We start from the raw sequence: 15,953 nt of genomic DNA, 5'->3' as shown, positions 1-15,953 counted from the left end.
TGTTACTTAGAAAGAGGTAAAAAGCTCTTTCATTACTGGGACCGGTATTTTCATGATTGTTAATGGTTTTCATATACTCTATTATTTACGTGATATGCGGATACCTATATTCGAAGTACAGATAAACTTTTAATGGTCTGCAGTATTATAGTTGTCTCTAGGTATATTATAATTAATATATTCTGTTTACGTGATATATGTCTACCACCATTCGCAGTAACCTCATGAATTAACGTTACCTTCTGGAGGTTCTAACTCATATAATTGTCTGCTGTCGTATCATTGTCTTGAAATCTTTTACAGTTATATAGGTGTAAGTGCATACTGTAAGTTAAGAATGATGTGTTTATATATACTTTTTAGTTTTCACAGCGGTTATGTTTTAATAAAAAATGTTACTCATGTTTTAAATACCCAATATTTTAATGCTGATTGTTAATGTCTTTTAACACAGCAGCGTTTTAAAAATAGCCTCCTCAAGTATCAATGCATCATAAGTTTCAAATATTTCTAGAACATAGTAACTTGCTAAATGTAGACTACTATAACTCTGATTGGGCGTGGATGAATATGTTATATGTGAGAACACACCAAGTTTAACATAAATAACATACATTCTGTTCTTGTTCTATCACAACACATGTACACGTATAAACGAAGATATCCTGTTGACTGACTGATTCATATATTCTCAGTTAAAATCATGCAAGATGAGACATGGAATTTGGTGCAAATGTTTATCTAAGGTTTCGAAGTTTAATTTTAACTTTATTGTATTAGCATGTGACAATCGATAATGACTAGTTTTCACAGAAGTCTGAGATCGCTGTTTTGATCACAGAAACCCGGCATTCAATCAGATTTGTAATGTTGTTAATCGCTGTCGTTGTAGTGGTGGTAGCTAGATAATACCAAAATTACTTCAACAGACCAGCGAAATATTGTCAAAGAGTCGTCAACGTCTAAGACGTCGATATTAAAATATTTCATAAATATGAACCGACAGGTTTTGATTGTAATTTCTGGGAGTATGGTGTTAAATTCTGAAAATAATTTCTCCTTGCTTCCTTTTGGGGCCATATTGTACTCCAACGACGTGCATTGAAGTAGCGGCTGTCAGGATGAAGGTCATCTCTACCCGCATTATCGCCTGCTCATTCTGCTGGTTGGATTTCCCCGATGAGCAGATGTTCTGTAGTTGCGATGGGTGAGTAGTACTGGTCTCTACATGAGTTACTCGTTCACACTGTCGGGATGAAGGTCATCTCTACCCGCATTATCGCCTGCTCATTCTGCTGGTTGGATTTCCCCGATGAGCAGATGTTCTGTAGTTGCGATGGGTGAGTAGTACTGGTCTCTACATGAGTTACTCGTTCACACTGTCGGGATGAAGGTCATCTCTACCCGCATTATCGCCTGCTCATTCTGCTGGTTGGATTTCCCCGATGAGCAGATGTTCTGTAGTTGCGATGGGTGAGTAGTACTGGTCTCTACATGAGTTACTCGTTCACACTGTCGGGATGAAGGTCATCTCTACCCGCATTATCGCCTGCTCATTCTGCTGGTTGGATTTCCCCGATGAGCAGATGTTCTGTAGTTGCGATGGGTGAGTAGTACTGGTCTCTACATGAGTTACTCGTTCACACTGTCGGGATGAAGGTCATCTCTACCCGCATTATCGCCTGCTCATTCTGCTGGTTGGATTTCCCCGATGAGCAGATGTTCTGTAGTTGCGATGGGTGAGTAGTACTGGTCTCTACATGAGTTACTCGTTCACACTGTCGGGATGAAGGTCATCTCTACCCGCATTATCGCCTGCTCATTCTGCTGGTTGGATTTCCCCGATGAGCAGATGTTCTGTAGTTGCGATGGGTGAGTAGTACTGGTCTCTACATGAGTTACTCGTTCACACTGTCGGGATGAAGGTCATCTCTACCCGCATTATCGCCTGCTCATTCTGCTGGTTGGATTTCCCCGATGAGCAGATGTTCTGTAGTTGCGATGGGTGAGTAGTACTGGTCTCTACATGAGTTACTCGTTCACACTGTCGGGATGAAGGTCATCTCTACCCGCATTATCGCCTGCTCATTCTGCTGGTTGGATTTCCCCGATGAGCAGATGTTCTGTAGTTGCGATGGGTGAGTAGTACTGGTCTCTACCTGAGTTACTCGTTCAAACTAAGGGGGAAGGTCAAGGTCAAGTTCCCAACATGTAAGGACATCACCACGACAAGTGCAGAGTTGGAGTTTGAGTTGGTGTTGGTGAATCCAGTGTTGGCGAGGAACACCTAGCCACGGATAACTTGCCAGGTGTTGTGTTCTCTTTTGGCATGATCGTTATAATGGTTGTAGGGTGAGAATCTGAGTGCGCTGTATTGTAACAGATTACTTTAGCCCTCAGTCTATCAGCATCAGTCTTAACTGCTGCCTTCCCCATGTTTCTAAACCAATTTTCCACTTTTATATAATATGAATATCTATCTAATTTAATTTGGTATACAATGTGTGGCTTTGCATTTATTGTTAAATCAAATTTTAAAACTGTTTTTATGGACTATAATTAAAATCCCCTACAACGATTAATAAAATATAAATAATTAAATACACGAATATAGACACATAAACACAAATAATTAAATCAAATAACTCAATAAATATAGAGAATTGTAGAATAAAATAAATAAAATTGTCTTTAGTGTTGTTCCCAATGTACTGTTGGTTCACTGCTAAGCAAGATAACCTTGAAGATGAAGAAAATAATCATCGAGTTATCTCTGAGCTGTCACTCGATAAGGCAGTTATAAGATAAACAGCGCTATCTACAGAACAAATACTCAACTGCATGCAGCTATTGGTAATTAAATTATGTAATATCATTACCAATTAATTTAATTTAATTACCATTAGCATCTTAATGTTAAGATGGATAAAAATAGAAACTTTATATACGCGGCAACAAATAGAGAGTAACGTTAATTGTTAGTTCTACGCTTTAGAATAAAAAATTCACGTGAAACTAAATGTTATTTTACACTGTCTAAACATAAGGTCAATTTAAAACAAGTTACATAGTTAAAACAGACCTAATTATTAAGATATTTACGCTCTTGTCCTGCAAGACGGATTCTCTGATGATGTTAATATCATGAGGGTGTTAACTAAAAGTTAGGAACTTCAACTTTATGATTCCTACATAGTGGCCTAAAGTAGTTCATCTGTTACTTAAATAATTTTTTATGAAATATTGAACAGAAATTCGAGTTATTTTACAGGTATTTATAAAAATATGTTTCACTATCAGTCCGTCTCCGTCTTTAGAGCTCCAAAACACTGCTCTTTAAACTTAGATTTAAAATTGATCGTGAGATTGGAATGTCTTTCAGTGACTATCACTTATCTAAGAAAGGTTTAAAACGCCGTTTTAATAGAATGTATCTAAGGTGTCCCTGTTTTTTTTCTAGACATAATTTCGTGGAAGCTGCGGGTTACTGCTATCATACACATATGCCACCAAACTATGTATGTTTGTAAATTGCAAAATCTTGTTTAACAGGTATAACGACTTTATAAAATACACTAATTACACCATTTTAATAACGGGAAATATATTGAAATTCTTATTCAAGAGAACTGTAGTTTTTCTGTCACAGCGTGTTTGTGAATATAAGTTTCTACACAAGGACTAAGTAAACAGCACCCGGATAGGCTGTAAATGGTTGGCCGAAGTTATCCAATATAAGTCCAGTTCTTGCGGTCGAGCTTCCAGTCCTTCCTCTCTTCTCGATTTCCCCAGAGCATCAAACTTTCCATTTTATTGTTCAGGTAGACTTTGATACACTCGTTGGAATTTCATGTGGAAATTCAGTCATGCAAACGCCGCTAACTAATTTACAAACATGGGTTGTAGTATGTCTGTTATTTGTAAACGATTTGAGTTTCGATGGATTAATTAAGACCAGTATAAAAAACTAATAACACAAGGTAGGTAACATTACACCTAGTTTCACGTAACAGATTAATTTAAGTTTGTATGCAACATTTCAAGTTTATATCTTATTTTATCTTTGAGATATCCTGCGGACAGACAATAGTTCACAAAGAAAAGACATTCTAACATCTCCCGGTAGACAGAAGAGATTTGAACTGAAACAGGATGAGTATATGTAATTATACCTAAATAGGCAAGATGTTTGGAATGCTACCTTCAGTCTCTAATCACAATCACATTACTTTAGTTGGTAGTGTAAGCTCAAAAGTCTCGTTAGAGGCTGACTTCTCCTAAAGTAATGGTCAAAACTTGATGTATTAAACAATATGATTCAGTAAGATTCATAGACGTACCATTTGTACATTTACTTGTATTTTTTTAATTGTAAAATAGATATTCCACCTCAATTTCACCTTTCGCTGATATAAATCTACAACAAATTACATTATGTAATAAATTTATGCTTTTATATATCAAAACTTCAAATTAACTTATCGGGTTTAGATACAATTTGTTTTTCATTCATTGCGTTTGAAATAGTTCATGTATTATATAGTTATGGAATGGTATTGATATGCCTGACTACTCAGAATAAAACTGTGTCACGTTAATGTCTCATATTATGCCTGTGCATCTCATTTACTCCCGTGTTTGGGAGCGAACGTACACGTACAGTTGAAGCTCGTGTACACAGCTGGTGTCTTGTTGATTGAGTTCTATATTTGGCGGCAATGAGGCCTTCATAAGGCATAAGGCATTTTCGCTTTTTACAATTTTAATGATTGCTATGTTACTTGTTGTGAAGAAGTAGGTGATATGTTAAACATAATAGAATTAATGGTCTTAATTAATAAATGTTTGCTCCCTGGTAGTATCTTTTATTAAACCGAAACAAATATTTTAAAGCAAAAAAGTAAATTCCAACAAGACAAAATCCATTTTTTAAGGAAAGCGTGGAGAGACTTGTATCCGCCCAACTAATTTAACATAATGGACTTAACTAAATGTAAGGCGTCTGCCACTTTTTATTTTGTTGGCCGGTGGTTGGGCCAGTAGCCCAACTTGTACTTTATTACTACAGCTGATAATGTAGTCTGCAAATTCTGGATGCTAACTTCGTCGCTGGATGCTCTAATAACTTATTCCTGTAATCACAGCGCATTTACGGTAGTTCCGGTGATTAGGAACTTCAGTGTTCTTGGTTTCATAGGATGATGTCAAATCTCCCTCTCTTGGCTCCTAAGGGTGAACTTGGAGTTCGGCAATTAAGTATACAGAGCTTTGATTAATCAAAGCTGGCTGTCTTGTCTCCTGAAAGTTCAGGAGTGGTGTTGGGTTTAGCATCGTATATTGTATTCCTAGAAGGCCACGTACATCCGAAGGTAATCAAATAATGCCAATTGATTTTCCAAATGTATTGGAAAGTTTAAACCTCCTTGAAGATTCAGCAGCGCTTGAACATTATGGTTTGACTATTCTTCGTAGTTTTAGATGAATTTTGTCATAGTTTAGTGCTTGGTAAAGTCCGTTATTGCATACGGAACTAGCTACGGCTACCGACAGTGGCTTCTCAAGCATATGGAATAATCCTAGAAAGATTTTTTAAGAGCTGTGAAATTCCAATGCAAATAGCACTATGGATTTCCAGTTTTAGTGCTGTATAATTCTGTTCAGCAATAAAGAATTGCCAGCAGTATGTAGCGAATCTGCAGTGTGGTCTTACTCGGTACATAATTACATCTGGTCTAAACCAAATTAATTAACAAACTAAAACTAATCATGGTCACAGTATTAATCCAGGCGTTGTGACCACAATGTTACAGCATTGTGTGGTAATTCATTAAATAGGTAATATAAATTCAGGTTTATATTTATAATACCCTCTAGTTACTACAAAACTCGTCATATCTCAGTCAAAAGAACTTTATCTCACTGAAGACACTCTTACGAATGTAGACTTTCTTAAGGCACAACAATAATATCACTTACCAAGTTTTTATTCAGGATAGCCCAAGCCGAAAGGGAAAAGTCAAGGATCCTTTAGCTGCCTTATTACAAAAGTACGAAATATAGCAAACTCTTACAATGGTATAAGCACAAAACTAAAATAAATAACGGTGGATAAGGAATAAGTACACACTTAAAAAATTAGTAGTTTCAAAAGAATCTTTTGCTACCCACATGTTACTAACTTTTATAAGGAGAGGCCAATAATTTTTTAAGCCTTATTCTGTCTGTCCTGTGTGGGCCATTAACAATTATGTGCACTTATAGTTCGTGTAAATTATATTTCCGACGCCAACGTTGAGTTAATAACGAGATAATATTTAAAACGTTGTATATTTATGGCCATTTCAATTTACCTCGATCTTGGTTTTTTCCATAGTTGATTTTGCCTTGCTTCCCGATCAAGAACACATATATATATATATACATATATAATATGTATATATGTATATATATATATATAATATGTATATATAATATATATATGATTCAATGTTTATTGAAATTAAATTAGGCTATTGCCACTTATACAAATTTAATGAATATAAATAAAAGTCATTTGACAGGTGTTTGGTCTTCGGATCATATGTTAGTTTGCTTATTTAAACACATATGTGACAGATACGGCCAAATACAAAATAATTGAATCGTAAAAAGTAAGGGCTCTGTGGTGTAATGGTAGCACATTCACCCGGCAAGTGAGAGATCCGGGTTCGAGTCCCGGCGGAGCAAGTACTTTTTGTGATTCAATGTTTATTGAAATTAAATTAGGCTATTGCCACTTATACAAATTATATATATATATATATATATATATATATATATATATATATATAGACATATCTGAGAAGCCTATTTTTGTAAAAAGACCATTAGTATTGGTTTTATAGCAGTTTTCACATTTATAGTAAACGGTAGGTAGCAACTTTGCAATTTATATCTAATACTTAATATTTGCTAATAATGTACAGTTAAATTATACGCATACTACTTTTTTAAATTTTTTTATATGGATATACTTTGCTCAACAGCGTTTGAAGAAAAAGTCGAAATAAGAAATTTTGTTACCAGTAATCAAGATTACTCTATATTTCACTCTATAAAAAATAAAAGCAAATGAAAAATAGTGGTTAAATTATTTAAACATATGGTTGTGCTGTCAAAAACTATGTTTAAACAGAATAGTTGATTACATTTAACAGGCTCTTTCAATTAATATGTCGTAACTTTAAAGACTAAGATGGGGTTTTTCGCCACTTTATACTTTATGCGGCGTAACCCAGAGGGAATTTCGAATTAAGAAGCCTATATTCATATCACGGACTCTAAATTGTTTGTGAAAAATTCGGATTAATAGTTAATGCATGAAAGGAACACAAACAAAAACATTTTTTAATTTATAATATTATTAGGATTGTTAAACCTTTATGGTATTAAAAAGGTTCTGGAGTAAAGCATTTAGTGGCATTTCATTAAAAGTATGGTTTACCTATGTTTAATGTTATTCTAAACTACCCACTCTAATTTTATTACTCCTAACAGTCTTTCTGATGTTACGCATAATTTGTTACCAACAAATTTAATTAACAGGTTAATTTGGCCACTCATAAATTAAACACTGCGCTGAATAAAAGGCAACCTATTTTAATTTAATTCAAGGAAGGACAACGAGTAGCGGATTAGAATGGCTCTTGAATAAATTAAGCATAATTCCTCACAAAGCCACAAAAAGCTTGCAATTACGTGAACAAATTACAAAAGCTCAGTTTAATTTTAACAATCTTGCTCACGTTATCTTTTAATCCGGATGCATTAAGTGATGGGTTTTCTGGTAGTCGTGAATGTTCACGATATAATATTAGAGTTCTTGAAACTGAGTTATATAGAAATTTGTATTTTAACAGAATCTCAGTGTACTTGAAAACGATCATCGGTATATGCTAATATATGTCTTTCAGTGTGAAAATATTTACTCAGTTTATTTAATGTAAATTTAATTTTTAATTATATTTACCACTAATTAGCCAAATTCACAATAAATAAATGTAACTGTCAAGATTTTGAGATCAGTATGCCGTCGTTTCAATATTGCGACCATAAAAATGTTACAATAATTCACAGATCTGATACTTCTGAATCTAGAACACATTACAATTGTACTGGAATGCTTATAACATTTAGTAACTAACAATTGTTTTGCACCTTAACGGTTTTAGAGATTCCCATTAAATGTATATCCAACAAGGACTTTCTATCACCAAGAACTGGAATAGATATGCTGAAACTAATTCAATGTGATTCAAAATTGTTTTATAAATATTTCTCCATATTCAGCTTGGCACGAGTTTTCTTTAAATGTGACGTGCCATTCAAATTAAAAATAATCACAACTCCTGTTAGTTGTTTAACTGCTATTTGTCAACCAACAGATACACATGAAAAGCGTTCTGAATTGCTTTTCCCATTCCTTAAACTTTTTGTCGCGTACAATTTGTACTCTAATATTGAGTTTATGTAAATGCCATTGCAATAAATAAAAAACGTTTACCCTAAACTCTACTTACTTCTTCCGGCTCAGCCGGAAGAACTATTAAATTATCCACACAATATAACTATGGTAGGACTATGGTAGGAAGGTTGATTCAATTTGAAATTTGAATTTAGCTCCAGCTCACCCTCTCTTTATTGCAGCGTCTGGAATCTGACGTTGTCTCAGACTTACCTCTAGGAAGGAGAAAAAAAATCTAAAAAAATCTCTTTGCTACGTTAAAATGTGTAGAAAACTCGGTTGCTCCACCGTGCTTAGAGATCGTGCAGAAGCATCGAAGTGCACTTAATTGTGCAGCTGATGAGACAGTCAATTCACCTAGATTACACTGTATTGTTGTATCTTGTAGTCTGCGTGAGTTTGGTGTCGAAATTGGACCAATATCCTCATTGGCAATACTTAGGGCTATCATACGTAGTAGCCACCTTCTGCAAATTAGTCGCTCTGTATATAGTTAACTCTCGCTTATTTAAAACTGTGTAAATTTCTGACAGTGAAATTTTAATATGCATCAATTGGAGAAAAATCCGAGAAAAAAATATTGTTTCATATTTTTAACATTTGTGATCAATACAATTTTTATTAACCACCACCATTTCTTTGGGTCAATTACTCCTATATACTTCACGAAACCGAAAATGTGATCTCCCAGAATGCAATTTGGTAGTCAGTTCCAGGACTATAGTGCACATGGCCAAAAAATATATACCATAAAACTAATAAAAAGCTAATTGAACCGTTCTTTGGCTCCTCACACTCAGACCTAATCTTTTAATCACCTCATATGCTGATTTGAATTTATATTTGATAAATAAAGAAAATGGCACTGTAATTCATGTTAATAGGGGATTAGAAAAGTTCTACACAACCCTATTTTTAAATTATAATCATGGTGATTCCAAAGATATGTTCTACAGTATGTGTATTTGATGCTTGAATTTTGGTATTTTCACACCAACATACCTTTTCGAGGTCCGCTTTTAGCCATCAAGTTTTAATCTGCTGCAGGTATTCCCATATGTAGAGATTATCTCCTATAAATAACGGACTTAATAAGCAAATGGCATAAAAGAAAATAGTAGATTGAGAACTATTTATAATAATAAAGCTTGCTCGAATAATAGATCCCATCATTTTTTTCAGCATTTAACTGTACATCTAGCTGTTGACTGTAGCTTTGCCCTTCAAGAAAATCACGATACATGTGCCTCGGAGAATCCCAGAATACTGAAATCATGATTTTACCGGCGGCTGGCCGAGAACTGAATGTTTTGGCGAATGGGAGAAGTCGTGTGCTTCCACTCAAGGGCCTGTTGTTTTTACCTTATAGTGGTGGATCCATGTTTCATCAAACGTTACAACTCTGTTCAAAAACCCTTCTCCTTCCATTCGAATATCAATTTTTCAACTGTTGACTTCTTGTGTTCTTGTGCTGCAGCTTGTTGTGAATAGTTTTAGGACAATTTCAACACTCACGTTCAACAGTGATATGCCTACACCCCCGAATAACTAGTCAATCCGAGATTCGATAGAGTAAGTCCTGACTTGGACCGGTCGTCCACTACGTTCTACGACTAAAAATTTTGAACGGCCACTTTGACACTGTATACCGACATTATTTCGTGGACTTTACAACCTTTCTCACCTTCTGAGATAAAACATCGTGTCACGGCACGTTGCTTTGCACGGTGCAATCCTCCAGCGGACCCGCCATCGTTAACTGATTTACATTTGAATCTATGTTTACAAAATATTATTGGAAAACTAACCAGACGTCATAGCAAGGTTGCCAAAATTGGGTAAATCCAGCTGTTTTAAGTAGTAGTAATTTGTCCCGTTACTTACTAAATGAACCACGCATTTAATCCCGTAAGTGATTGGTGCCCGGAAAATATTTTGAACTGTCATGAAAATAAGATAGCTTTACGAGATTCATTGTAAAGTTTTATAAATGAAGACTGATTAATAAATCTTATACTACTGAAGTGGTATTAGGAAATGGATAAAAAATAGAAAAGCTGTAGTGTAAATTTACAATCGAAATTTTAACTATCAATTTTACTTTGACAATTAAAATCAAATAAAAAAACGATTTTATATAATACACAATTTTACGAATTTTAACCACGTGTTCAAAATAAACGTTAAATCACTACAATGGATTTATAATTACCTGTTTTGAATATCCGAGCTTAGAGAAAAACACTGTAAGAAAAACAATCATTTAGTAAATTATCGTTAATTGTTATTCATTTTTGAGCTCTCTTTATGGTCTCTTCGCATTTCAATTCTATAATGGTCAATTATAGTAAATCGCTGGTAGAAAGTTAAAGTTACAAAATCATGTTTTTCCTAAGAACATTCTAACTACTAATCGTGTTGTACTCGTAACTCTAACTGTAATGTGATTAATACATAAAGATCGTTAGTTTTGTTACTGTTTAGAAATTCAACAATATTGCTATTACAAATTCAACAACTACTTCAATACCGATATGTATATTTGACAGTCACTTTTCCAGGACATTCAAACAAACAAGTGACACGATCAAGATGGATGAATGAATAGTTATTGAATTATTATAAAGAGAGCTCTGTTACAGGTGATAGATGGATGGTAGCGCCTATGGCTAATCTTCTATATCCACCACCACACACCAGATACTCAATTTAAATGTAATGTAAATAGTTAATGTAAAAAATATTAATAGTCAGTACTATAAACGAAAATACTTTATTTCAGCAGCCTGGAACTGCCAAGACTATAGAGTATGGTCATTAAACCATGAGATGCCTCTTTATGTGCATGGAATATAGGAATGTGTATTTTTATTTCAACATTTCTAAACTGATTTTATATTATACTTATAACTTTAAAGAATTATAAAAACAATATTGTAAATTAAAATATCAAAGTTACGGCTTTTAAAAGATCTGTACAGGATATCTAAAAAATTACTAATTGTATCACAATTTTACAAAACCTATTTCTAATTGTTATATAAGCTAATAATGGCATATTTGACTACCCAATATTTGCTACTTTTATGGTGTGCTGCTGTCGTTATCAGATTGGAGTAATCAAGTCATGCACTGACTGTTCCACAACAATACAACGACCACCAAACTCTTGCAGTAACCAAAGGAAATGCAAAGTTGTTTTCTTTTAAAATTATGAATAGTTAAAAATATCTTAATTTTTTCTGTCGATTACGCTAAAGCTCTAAAAACGATGAATATTTTCTACATAGAGTTAATTTCCTAATATTTTTGTTATTCTTGATAAGCAATAAGTATAAATATAATGCAAGTAAGTATCCAATAGTCAGATGTTTAAAATAAAATATATTATTTAATATTTGAATGTTGGATTTAGCTCGGATATTCAAAACAGGTAATTATAAATCCATTGTAGTGATTTAACGTTTATTTTGAACACGTGGTTAAAATTCGTAAAATTGTGTATTATATAAAATAGTTTTTTTATTTGATTTTAATTGTCAAAGTAAAATTGATAGTTAAAAATTCGATTGTAAATTTACACTACAGCTTTTCTATTTTTTATCCATTTCCTAATACCACTTCAGTAGTATAAGTTTTATTAATCAGTCTTCATTTATAAAACTTTACAATGAATCTCGTAAAGCTATCTTATTTTCATGACAGTTCGAAATATTTTTGGGCACCAATCACTTACGTAAAGTCCACGAAATAATGTCGGTATACAGTGTCAAAGTGGCCGTTCAAAATTTTTAGTCGTAGAACGTAGTGGACGACCGGTCCAAGTCAGGACTTACTCTATCGAATCTCGGATTGACGAGTTGTTCGGGGGTGTAGGCATATCACTGTTGAACGTGAGTGTTGAAATTGTCCTAAAACTATTCACAACAAGCTGCAGCACAAGAACACAAGAAGTCAACAGTTGAAAAATTGATATTCGAATGGAAGGAGAAGGGTTTTTGAACAGAGTTGTAACGTTTGATGAAACATGGATCCACCACTATAAGGTAAAAACAACAGGCCCTTGAGTGGAAGCACACGACTTCTCCCATTCGCCAAAACATTCAGTTCTCGGCCAGCCGCCGGTAAAATCATGATTTCAGTATTCTGGGATTCTCCGAGGCACATGTATCGTGATTTTCTTGAAGGGCAAAGCTACAGTCAACAGCTAGATGTACAGTAAAATGCTGAAAAAAATGATGGGATCTATTATTCGAGCAAGCTTTATTATTATAAATAGTTCTCAACCTACTATTTTCTTTTTTGCCATTTGCTTATTAAGTCCGTTATTTATAGGAGATAATCTCTACATATGGGAATACCTGCAGCAGATTAAAACTTGATGGCTAAAAGCGGACCTCGAAAAGGTATGTTGGTGTGAAAATTCCAAAATTCAAGCATCAAATACACATACTGTAGAACATATCTTTGGAATCACCATGATTAGAATTTAAAAATAGGGTTGTTTAGAACTTTTCTTATCCCCTATTAACACGAATTACAGTGCCATTTTCTTTATTTATCAAATATAAATTCAAATCAGCATATGAGGTGATTAAAAGATTAGCTCTGAGTGTGAGGAGCCAAAGAACGGTTCAATTAGCTTTTTATTAGTTTTATGGTATATAGTTTTTGGCCATGTACACTATAGTCCTGGAACTGACTACCAAATTGCATTCTGGGAGATCACATTTTCGGTTTCGTGAAGTATATAGGAGTAATTGACCCAAAGAAATGGTGGTGGTTAATAAAAATTGTATTGATCACAAATGTTAAAAATATGAAACAATATTTTTTTCTCGGATTTTTCTCCAGTTGATGCATATTAAAATTTCACTGTCAGAAATTTACACAGTTTTAAATAAGCGAGAGCTAACTATATACAGAATGACTAATCTGCAGAAGGTGGCTACTACGTGAGATAGCCCTAAGTATTGCCAATGAGGATATTGGTCCAATTGTGAAACCAATCACACCTGATGAATGTAAATATCATTTGGTTTCAGCTAATTCTGTGTTCCGCAATCCATACAAATAAACATCTAGCATATGGTTTCATAATTCACAATTTGTAATAATTTGCTCTAATTATACAATGGCTTCTGAAATTCGGAATGAACAATTAATATTCGTGTATAGTACTTCACATTCAAGCCGGAAAATTAGCATTTTAATTGAGTAGCTGGTGTGTGGTGATGGATATAGTAGATCTCGCATAGGCGCTGCCACCCATCCATCACATGTAACAGAGCTCTCTTTGTAATCATTCAATAACTATTCATTCATTCATCGTGACCGTGTCACTTGTTTGTTAGAATTTCCTGGAAACGTGATGTTACATATAAAGCGGTATTGGAGTGCGACTTATAAACAACAGCATAACACGCAATATCTATTTCTTAATTCCAAATTAAAAACTCAATTAATATTAATCCCTTCACGGTTTTTAACTTAATATTACTTTCATATCGATTGCGTAGAAGTGTATAACTGACGTAATACCACGCATTCTTACATTTCTCCTGTTGTATTCTGTTGTGTGCCGTAATATTTCATCTTTATGACAACCGAGTGTCACTCAAGTAGTTCTGGCGTATTCTACTAGATGTCAGCACCTCCTTGGTGAGTTCGCTGTAGTCGCACAGTACAGACAGCTACCTCGTGCTGTTGCATGTCACCTGTCCGGGAGTGTTTTATGGTTTTATTACTCTTGTTAATTGTAAAATGGATATACCCAAAGCACAAGTGGACAATTTTAAGTAGAGTAAAATAATGTCTTGTTTTACCAGGGTAAGTTAGAGCTAAGACGACCTCTCTAACACTTAACCTGGAGACAAATGGCTTGAAGGTGATTTCCATACTACTACAAAAATTACCATTTAATAATGACTGTGCAATATATCCGTATATATTTAATATACATAACAATTAAAAAAAAATTGTAAGGCATTGACAGCAACTGTGTATTTGCATAAAGATGTATACATCTGAATTCTACAAACCTATCTGTAAAAAACAAAGAAATAAAAACAACTAAAAGAAACCCGTTAAGAACTTTTTCTAGTTTACACTTTTATTTGGCGGTTATATCTAAATATATCCTAACATGAGAATTGATTAAACCGATTTTACAGTTGAGAAGATGTAGTTATAAAGAAACTGGGTTTCTCCTTTGCCTAACCTGCCAATGGCCATGTGCCGATTTGACTAATATGAAGTGAATACTGAACATCAAGGAAAAATGGAATTTGCCATGAGATGAAGATCTAGAACCCAGCTCTAGATACCTCTGACAAGAAGCAAACAACAGAAGAGCCCCAACTGGCCTCGATGTCAACCACACTTACCTTCTTTACTATTTATAATCCCAAACCGAAATGTGCATGACTGTTTTATACATGCAAAACAAGTTCCATGGGATACGGCTGAGCGTTAGCTAACATCTTTCCGCTGGTTTTGTTGGTAATCATAATGTCAACTCGAAAATCGCCGAATAAATAAATATCTTAACAAACTAAGTAAAATCATACGGCATTATATCGTGTGGCATGGTAACATATGCAGCTTAATAAAATTATTTTGCGTGCAACCTCAGTGCAACCTCTTACTCGATGATAAAGAGTCAGTGAATCGTTCATTTTTTTATTGTTTCAGATTACATTGTGCGGTGCCGATGAAACAACCGACATCGCCATACTTGTTAGTATCCCACTGTAGCCTGTGCTAGTGTGATGTGTGATCCTCGTACTTGTGATCTGTGCTCTGGACTTGCATCCTGTACAGTGACAACGCCTGGGCTGGACTCCAAGCAGATTTTGGGCATGTTTGGACCCTTTTGCTTTCCTTCTTTCTGCTCTTTATTTTTGTATGTATTAATACCTTCCCCACATCACGAAGAAAATAGATTCCGATCCTTGAAACGTTGTGTTATACCTTTTATAACCTATAATGATAGCGAATGTCCGATGTCCTGTTATCCTTTCGACTCGCTCATGATCTGAAATTTGTTTGATGGGCCTTAAGACCATCTTTATTGTGTATGAAAAGTAATGTGTTTTTGTCTCACAAAAGCGTTTAAATCCTTTGAACTGCATTGCGGGTTTCGTCAACTATTCGTTTATTTGGTCCAAAGCCACCAGCTGTCACAGGTTATATCGTATAAGCCGACACACATATATAGAGGTGGACACAAAATTTCATCGTTTTGTAGTTTTCCATTAACGTAACGTATGTTTACAATATCAGAAGAAATATAATAATAGTTTTTTTGTAAATTATCAGTTATAATAAGAGTTTAGAAAACTTTTAGTCCATAATAATACGTCTATAACGGCTATAAGATCGATTCTGAATAATTTATATTACTAAACACATATTATAATTTGGCGTTGTTTAAAAACGCAAAGGTAAT

At 34.3% G+C, this 15,953-nt stretch overlaps 1 long non-coding RNA gene across 1 annotated transcript; it reads left to right on the top strand.

Moving 5' to 3' along the window:
• Positions 1-2,154: 2,154 nt before the first annotated feature.
• On the top strand, positions 2,155-15,212 carry LOC124361474. Its single transcript, XR_006922304.1, has 3 exons — positions 2,155-2,309; positions 12,839-12,909; positions 15,197-15,212. It is a non-coding gene; the product is annotated as an uncharacterized LOC124361474 (long non-coding RNA).
• The last annotated feature ends 741 nt before the right edge of the window (positions 15,213-15,953 follow it).

Source organism: Homalodisca vitripennis, chromosome 4 (assembly GCF_021130785.1).
Source record: "Homalodisca vitripennis isolate AUS2020 chromosome 4, UT_GWSS_2.1, whole genome shotgun sequence".
Taxonomy (NCBI): Eukaryota; Metazoa; Arthropoda; class Insecta; order Hemiptera; family Cicadellidae; genus Homalodisca; species Homalodisca vitripennis.
Note: the sequence above shows the minus strand (reverse complement) of the source record. Positions and strands in the feature narration are given on the sequence as shown.